Here is an 8,058-nt window from a genome sequence, read left to right on the forward strand (position 1 = left end):
ACATAGTAGGGTCTTCTAGAAGCTCACCTGCATCTGTGCTCAACTTCACATTTTGCTCCAAAGGAACTGAAATAGGCTTACAATTTGTCATCTCATATTTGGACAACATGTCCAATCCATACTACCTCTGCAAGAGCCATATCCCACTTGTGGATCTAATCACCTCGATGCCCAAGAAGTAACGCAACTCTCCCAAATCCTTCATCTCAAACTTCTACTTCAATAGCATTTTCACATGAAGGATATCTTCATCACTATCACCTATGATGATCAAATCATCAACATAAATGACAAGCAGCATAATGCCTTTGTCTTTTTTTCTCACATAAAGTGAGAAATCTACCTTAGAAATTTGAAAGCCAATAGTGACAAAGATACTGTCCTATCCTATCAGACCATGCTTTGGGTGCTTGCTTCAAGCCATACAAGGCTTTCTTCAACCTACAAACAAACTCAGGATGAACATCATGACATAACCTGGTGGCTGCTGCATATAGACCTCTTCTTGCAAATCACCATGCAAGAAAGCATTCTTTACATACATCTGATGTAAAGACCATCCCTTTGATGTAGCCATAGCAATGACTGCTCTTACGGTTGCCATCCTTGCAACCGGGCTAAATGTTTCTTCATAATCAATGCCATATGTCTATGCATACCCCTTGACAACTAATCTTGCCTTGTATCTCTTCACAGAACCATTTGCATTGTGCTTCACCTTATAAACCCACTTGCAGCCAATTGCATTCTTGTCTCTAGGCAAGGCACCAATTCCCATGTAGCATTTGCTTCCAAGGCATCCATTTCTTCATCCATTGCTTTCTCCCATTTTTCTTTTCCCATGGCTTGCTCAAAAGAAGTGGGTTCTGGTTCATGTATCACTTTGACCATATAGGCATAGTGAATGGCTATAAATCCATCATATTTCAACCTATCCATAGGATACCTAGCTCTAGTAGACCTACGCAAAATAGGCTCACTGTTTTGAGCCACTGGATTCACCATCCACATAAGAGTGACCTACATTCACATCAACCATGGGCTGATCTACCTTCTCTTTTCCTTTTCATGATACTTGCATACCACTATCTGCATTGCTTTGAGGAGATCCTCTTGATCTCAATCTTCCTATCCATGGCGAAGCATGTGAACCATACTAGAGGATACTACAAGTCCACTAATATTTTGTGATTGCTGCTGTGAATTCTATGCAACATTACCATTTTGTGCATCTACATCATCAATCACATTTACTAGTTTATACCAGCTGCTTATCTCATCAGAAACAACATCTTTGCTCACTGTAAACTTACAAGTAAAAGGGTTATAGCATCTATACCCTTTTTGCTGCAGAGAATAACCAATAAAGATGCACTTCTTAGCTTTTGGATCCAACTTAGATCTCAACTCATCTAGCACATGAACATAGGTAATGCAACCAAAAACTTTCAAATGAGAAATATCTAGTTTTCTACCAGTATACCTCTCCTTTGGCACCATGCCATGTATTGTTGTGATGGGAGTCCTATTCATTATGTAGACTATTGTAGCAACTGCGTCAACCCAATAATAATCTTGTAGGTCTTTCTCGTTGAGCATGGCACGAGATACCTCTCCAATATGCATGTTTTTCCTTTCTACAAGTCCATTTTCCTATGGGGTATGACTGCATGAATATTGTTGCTTTATGCCATGCTCATGCAGGAACCTTGCAACCTCATTTGAGAGGTACTCTCCCTTTCCATCTGATGTTAGGCATTTTATTTGCATTCCTGTTTCTTTTTCAACCATAGCTTTAGAAGCTTTAAAATGCCCAAACACTTCACTCTTTTTTTTCATAAAATACACCCAAACTTTTCTGCTGTAGTCATTAATAAAAGTGACAAAATAATGACAGCCTTCAATAGATGCAGCTTTAGTAGTCCACACATCAGAGTGGATTAATTCCAATGGCCTCTTACTCTCTTGAACATGTCTAGGAAATGGTTTCCTTGCCTGTTTTCCAAATTGACAGGCTTCACACACCTTATGCATTTCTGCAACCTTGAACTTAAGCAATCCTGCAGTAATATTTTGGGCCTGCATTAATTTAAGTCACTATACATTAACATGACCAATGCGTTTATGTCAGATATCAATATCTGCAACTACACCGGTCTCGTGTGCAAACATTGCTGCACTCAATTCAAGCATGTCTGCATCCATCATAAACATCCTACCCTTCTTCTTCCCTTTTGCTATCAAGTGACCTTTATTTTTCATATCCTCAACAAAGCATCCATGAGGATTAAATCTGACCTGAAAGCTCTGCTCAACCATTTGACCAATAGAAACCAGGTTCTTGGTGATATTCGGGACATGAAATACATCAGACAGATATTTCTTTTTCCCATCCTGCATAAACAAATGAATTGTACCAATCTGCACAATAGGATGTGCAGTATGATCACCAGTCTCCACAAATCCTGGTTCCCCATTTTCCTTGCATCCTGCATCCATTCTCCATGATCTGTCATGTGGTTTGATGCACCTGAGTCAACATACCACACATCATTGCTTTCTTCTGCACTTGTCACAGAATTGGTCATGTGTTGCACCATAAACAAATGCTCATTTCCGTCATCACCCTGTCTACTACAGGATGCATAATTGCCTTGCTGCAATTTTCCAGTCATGATGTCACTCTGATTTTTATAGCAGTCTTTAACCATATGAACCATTTTACCATAGTAGTAGCATTCAACATTGATGTTTCCATTTTGGCCTCTCTGCCATCCACCATGACCTCTTTGGCTCCCCCTGCCTCTAAGGTTACCACGTCCTCCTCCATAGGACTAGTTTTCTTGAATTTGCTGCATATTCTAATTTCTGCCATGCCCTCCACATCGGCCTGCTTTACCTCTTCCAACATTTGAGTAGAAGACAGTTTCTTTTGAAGTTCCTCTTGAAGAAGATGCACCACCATTTCTCTCCTCTTCAGAAATTAGAAGAGCAATCAACTCCCCAAAATCACGAAAATTCTCACGGATGGTAATGGATGTCCGAAAATGTCCATAATCCTTTCCTAGACCATTCAAGGTCACAGAAACTAAATCATCATCTTCCACTGGCGACCCAATGGAAGCAAGTGCATCTGCAATCTTCTACATTTTCATGTGGTAGTCATTGATGCTCATATTTTCTCTCTGCACATTATGCAACTCCTTCTTGAGTTGCATTTTCCTAGCTTGCGTATTTGTGCTATACATTTTTATCAAAGTATCCCACACCTCCTTCGATGTGCTTGCATCCTCAATATGCACAATCATAGAATCTGAAATACTAATATACATCCAATACATAACTTTTCTGGCTCTCTCATGGCAGCCTTTAGATGTCTACAACTCCTGTTGATTGGGAACATTAGGAATAACTGGTTCTTATTCAACTCCAGTAATGAACTCCCAATAGCTTTTTCCCTTAAGGAAATTCGTCATTCTAAACTTCCATGCTTGGAAGTTGTTCTTGTCAAGCTTTTCAATGACTATCTATGAAAGGGCATCAGACACCATTACAGAACACTGCAAAAATATTCTCTCACTTGAAAAAACACAACTTGTGCCTGACAAGGGCAAATCTGCAAAATTGACGAAAGTGGTATTTGACCACACAATCACTTCCTAGTGACGATTTTACATCAATAGGCAATAAGAATGATTTTGTCACTCCCAATATCTCTATGCATAGGCATATGATGCAATTTCTGTGGTAACTTTTCACCGACCTGCAGAATAGTGTTCGCACAGCAAAAACACAGCACTTTTTTGAGAGCTTGCGAAAAACTTCTGCCACTAAACGGGCCCCAAAATGGCCTCAAATAGATAAAAATAATGTCACCAAGGGCTTCCCCTCTCCCACAGCATATACTGCCCTCTCGCCGCATTGCGAAAGGCATCCCAATCTACACTCTTGCACTTTCTGGCTATGCTACCTGCAGAGATTTGCTCCCAAACTCAAAAAAGGAAAGCAACAATAATCCTCTTACCAAGACACCATGAACTTGGTTTGCTTTCTTGAGCTCCTTACCATGAAATGAGCCTTGATACCATGTGAAGAGAGTGGGAGAGAAGTAAGGAGTCTCACTTGCAGCTGTCTCACATACACGATGGGGGAATACACATAAAGGTGGAGGCTGAAAATAGTTTTTCTCTTCTTAGTTGTGAAAGCCAAAAGAACTCTCTAAGTACCAAAAGGAATAGGTGAACCCTAAATGTGGGTCTCAAACCAAACTCAGCTAACCTAGGTGGCATACTAACTGAGCCACTAACTAGAGTACATAATGTAAGAAAATGATACAACGTTTGTGCTCAACAGATAACAGGATCTTGTATGCAAGAGAGAAAAGTAGATAGTATGGAGAATCAAAAATTTGATTGCTGTAGAACTGATACAATAGATGGTGCTCCTCCCAGCCATGCATTCTTGTGAAAGAAGCTTCGATGGCATGCTAGAAACAGTAGAAGACGGAGGCTGGATGCCAAGGAATCAGGGTTATTGTAGCGAGTGATGAAATGGGCTTCACGGGCTTGCTCTTATATAGCCACCACAAGTAGTCAGTTAGAGCCAATTGGGTGATCGACCCAATCTGCCCGAAATGGGCGACTGGGGGTCCCGAAATAGGCCACCAACCACACAATAGAACCGGTGCACAAAATAGAGCAACTAACCTACGGTCTTCGTTTGGACCAGAGCCATCCGAGATCATCTAAGGCTCCAAACGGACCCCACAACCCGAGAGTGGGCTGCCCTAGGAAATGCTCCATCTACCCTCAGTGCGGTCAGTCATGGGATGCCTTCCCGCACTTGCATCTAGCCTATTGGTGGTGTGCCAACTCTCTGAAGCCGTCCAACCATCAGGCCACACATGGCCCCCATCTGGCATCCAAAACCAAGACCTACCGGATAATCGAGCTACTCAAATGCCTTCTCCTCATATGGGGGGCTTACAAGTAGAGTTAGCTAGTTCCTACGTAGTTACACGAGAGTGGAGAATTCATATCTAACACCCACCCTCAATGCCCACCTGCAAGTGAACTTACTTTTTCAGCCCAATGCCAAGTCAATGAAGATGCCTCTCTAGCAAATCTCTTCCAAGAGCCTTCATGAAGATGTCGACAGCATTCTTTATAGTCGAACCTTAGTCGAACAGTACACCAAGTCGACATCTCCATCCATGATGAACTCGCGTACAAAGTGATATTGAATCTCAATGTGTTTTGTGCGAGCGTGGAACACAGGGTTCTTTGCAATCGCCATGCAACTCTGATTGTCACATGATAACTGCATAGGCTTGTTCTACACTATACCCATGTCCCCCAAAATCCTCCTCAACCACACTACCTCACAAGAAGCAAAGCATGCTGATTTGTACTCGGCCTCAATAGAAGAAAGAGCAACTATGGGTTGCTTCTTGCTGACCCATGACACAACTCCAAATCCAAGTGAGAAACAATAACCTATCACTGATCTCCTGCTGTCCACATCTCCTGCCCAATCCAAGTCACAGATTCTAGTCAAGATGTTGCCCTTGGTATAGGTGATGCCATAATCAAGTGTGCCTTTTGATGTATTTCAGCACTCGCATGCCTGCCCTCCAATGGTTCTCGTGGGGCTTATTGGAAAACCTGCTTAGTACACCAGTTGCAAAGCTGATGTCCGGCCGCGTGTTGCACAGGTAAATCAAGCTGCCCACAAGCCTTCTGTACTTCGCTTCGTCAACCAGTGGTTTGAGAGCTTCACCTCAACCTCCATAGGGGTACCAACTATCTTGCACTCAGCCATGCCAAATGCCTTCAGTATCTCTCTAGCATACTTCAGCTGTGAAATGAAGATCTGTTTTGGCTCTTGCAAAACTTCAATCCCCAAATAGAAATGCATCAGCCTGTCATTTCAAACTCTCTTCTTAGCAAATGCTTCGTCTGTGAGATCTTTATTTCATGGTTCCCTGTTATGACAAGGTCGTCCACATAAAGAACCACGATCATACACTTGCCTCCTTCTCTGAAGATATACAAGTTTGCATCAGATGGGCTCCTCTAGAACCCATTTTGCAGAAAATAGGCATCAATTCGCTAGTACCATGCTCGTGGGGCCTGTTTCAACCCATAAAGTGCCTTCTTCAGTTTACAAACTTTACCTTTTGAACCGGGGATCTGGGATCTCAAAACCTGGTGGTTGTTCCATGTATACCTCCTCCTTGAGATCTCCATTCAAAAAGGCGGCTTTTACATCCATCTGAAACACGGGCCAACTTCCCTGGGCAGCTAAAGCCAAAACACTGCGAATTGTTGTTAGTCGAGCTGTGGGAGCAAAAGTATCCTGATAATCAAAACCATGTACCTGTGGAATCCTTTTGCCATGACCGAGCCTTGTACTTCTCCAACGTGCCATCGGACTTGTACATGATCTTATATACCCACTTGGTGCCAATTACCTTGCGTTTTGGTGGTCGATCCACAAGGTCCCAAGTGTTGTTCTTCATTATGGAGCCATATTGCGACTGCACACCTCCATCCACCAATCATCACCCTGTGCCTCTTCAAGACACTTGGGTTCTTCAGCATGGATCACTTCTGTCCTCAACGTGTAGTTGACCAAGTGTTCCTGCACCCTTCTTTGCTCCTCTAATCTCTTGGACCGGTGGTGTTCGGATTGTTTCGCCTCAATGGCTGGAGGTTCTTTGCTGTCCAAAAGCTGCTTTACCCACTTCAAGAATGGTCATTGCCGTTGTGGTTCTGCAGGCTCTTCTTCCTCTTCTTTGTCTTGAATCCTCCCAAGCACCGTTGGGGGAGTTCGGTCTACTATTGGTGGCGGTACTGGATGGATATCCTGGTCCTGGTTGTCTAGGAAGGAAGCATCCTCCTCCAATTGATGCGGCTGTTTTGAGAAGACCACATCGCGACTTACAATTACCTTCTTGGTAACAGGGTTATAGAGACGGTAACCCTTTGCCTCTTCACTGTAGCCCAAGAAAATACACGTCCGGCTCTTCGGTTCCCATTTGGTCCTGTTAGCATCAAGGACATGCACAAAACAGTCACATCCAAAAACTATAAATGTGCAGCTGAAGGTTTCTTACCAGAAAAGGCCTGCAATGGAGTCATCCCGTTCATAGCTTTCGTGTAGCTACGATTTAGAATGTAAACTACAATGTTACATGCTTCAGCCTAGAAAGCCCTTGGCAAATCTTTTCGTTTCATCATACTCTGGCCCATTTCGCAAATGACGTGCATCTTGCGTTCTGCTACTCCATTTTGCTATGATGTATGTGGCAAGGGTTTCTGCCTCTTGATTCCATGACTTTTGTAGTAACTTTTGAATTCAGTTGATGTGAACTCTCCACCTCTGTCTGATCTCAATTTCTTCACCTTCCTCCCCGATTCTTTCTCGACCATTACATGCCATTCCTTGAACTTAGTAAAAGCCTCGTCTTTAGTCTTCAGGAAGTATATCCATATCCTTCTACTGTAATCATCGATCAGCATCATGAAGTAGTAGGAACCACCCAAAGCTTCCATCTCCATCTTTCCACAGAGGTCCATATGAATGGAGCTCTAGAGGAGCCTTTGCCCTACTGGCCTCTTTAGGAAAGGGATGCCGACGCTGCTTGCCCATCATGCAAGCTTCACATACATCAAGCAGATCTGCAATTTCTGGTAGGTCTGTAATCATTCCACTTTTATGCATCTCCTTCAAAGAACTAAGGTTTAGATGAACAAACCTGATTACTGTAGAACTGATACAATAGATGGCGCTACCTCCCAGCCGTGTGCTCCTGTGAAAGAAGCTTCAATGGCATGCTGGAAACAGTAGAAGATGGAGGCTGGATGCTAAGGAACGAGGGTTGCTGTAGCAAGTGATAAAATGGGCTTCATGGGCTTGCTCTTATATAGCCACCACAAGTAGTCGGTAAGACAATTGGGTGACCGACAAAGTCTGCCCAAAATTGTCGACTGGGGATCGGTCCCGAAATAGGCCACCGACCACACGAAGAAATCGGTGTGTAAAATAGAGCAACTA

The sequence above is a fragment of the Dipteris shenzhenensis genome, chromosome 19, assembly GCF_047967505.1.
Source record: "Dipteris shenzhenensis isolate YYH24624 ecotype China chromosome 19, Dip_SZ_1.0, whole genome shotgun sequence".
NCBI classification, from domain to species: Eukaryota; Viridiplantae; Streptophyta; class Polypodiopsida; order Gleicheniales; family Dipteridaceae; genus Dipteris; species Dipteris shenzhenensis.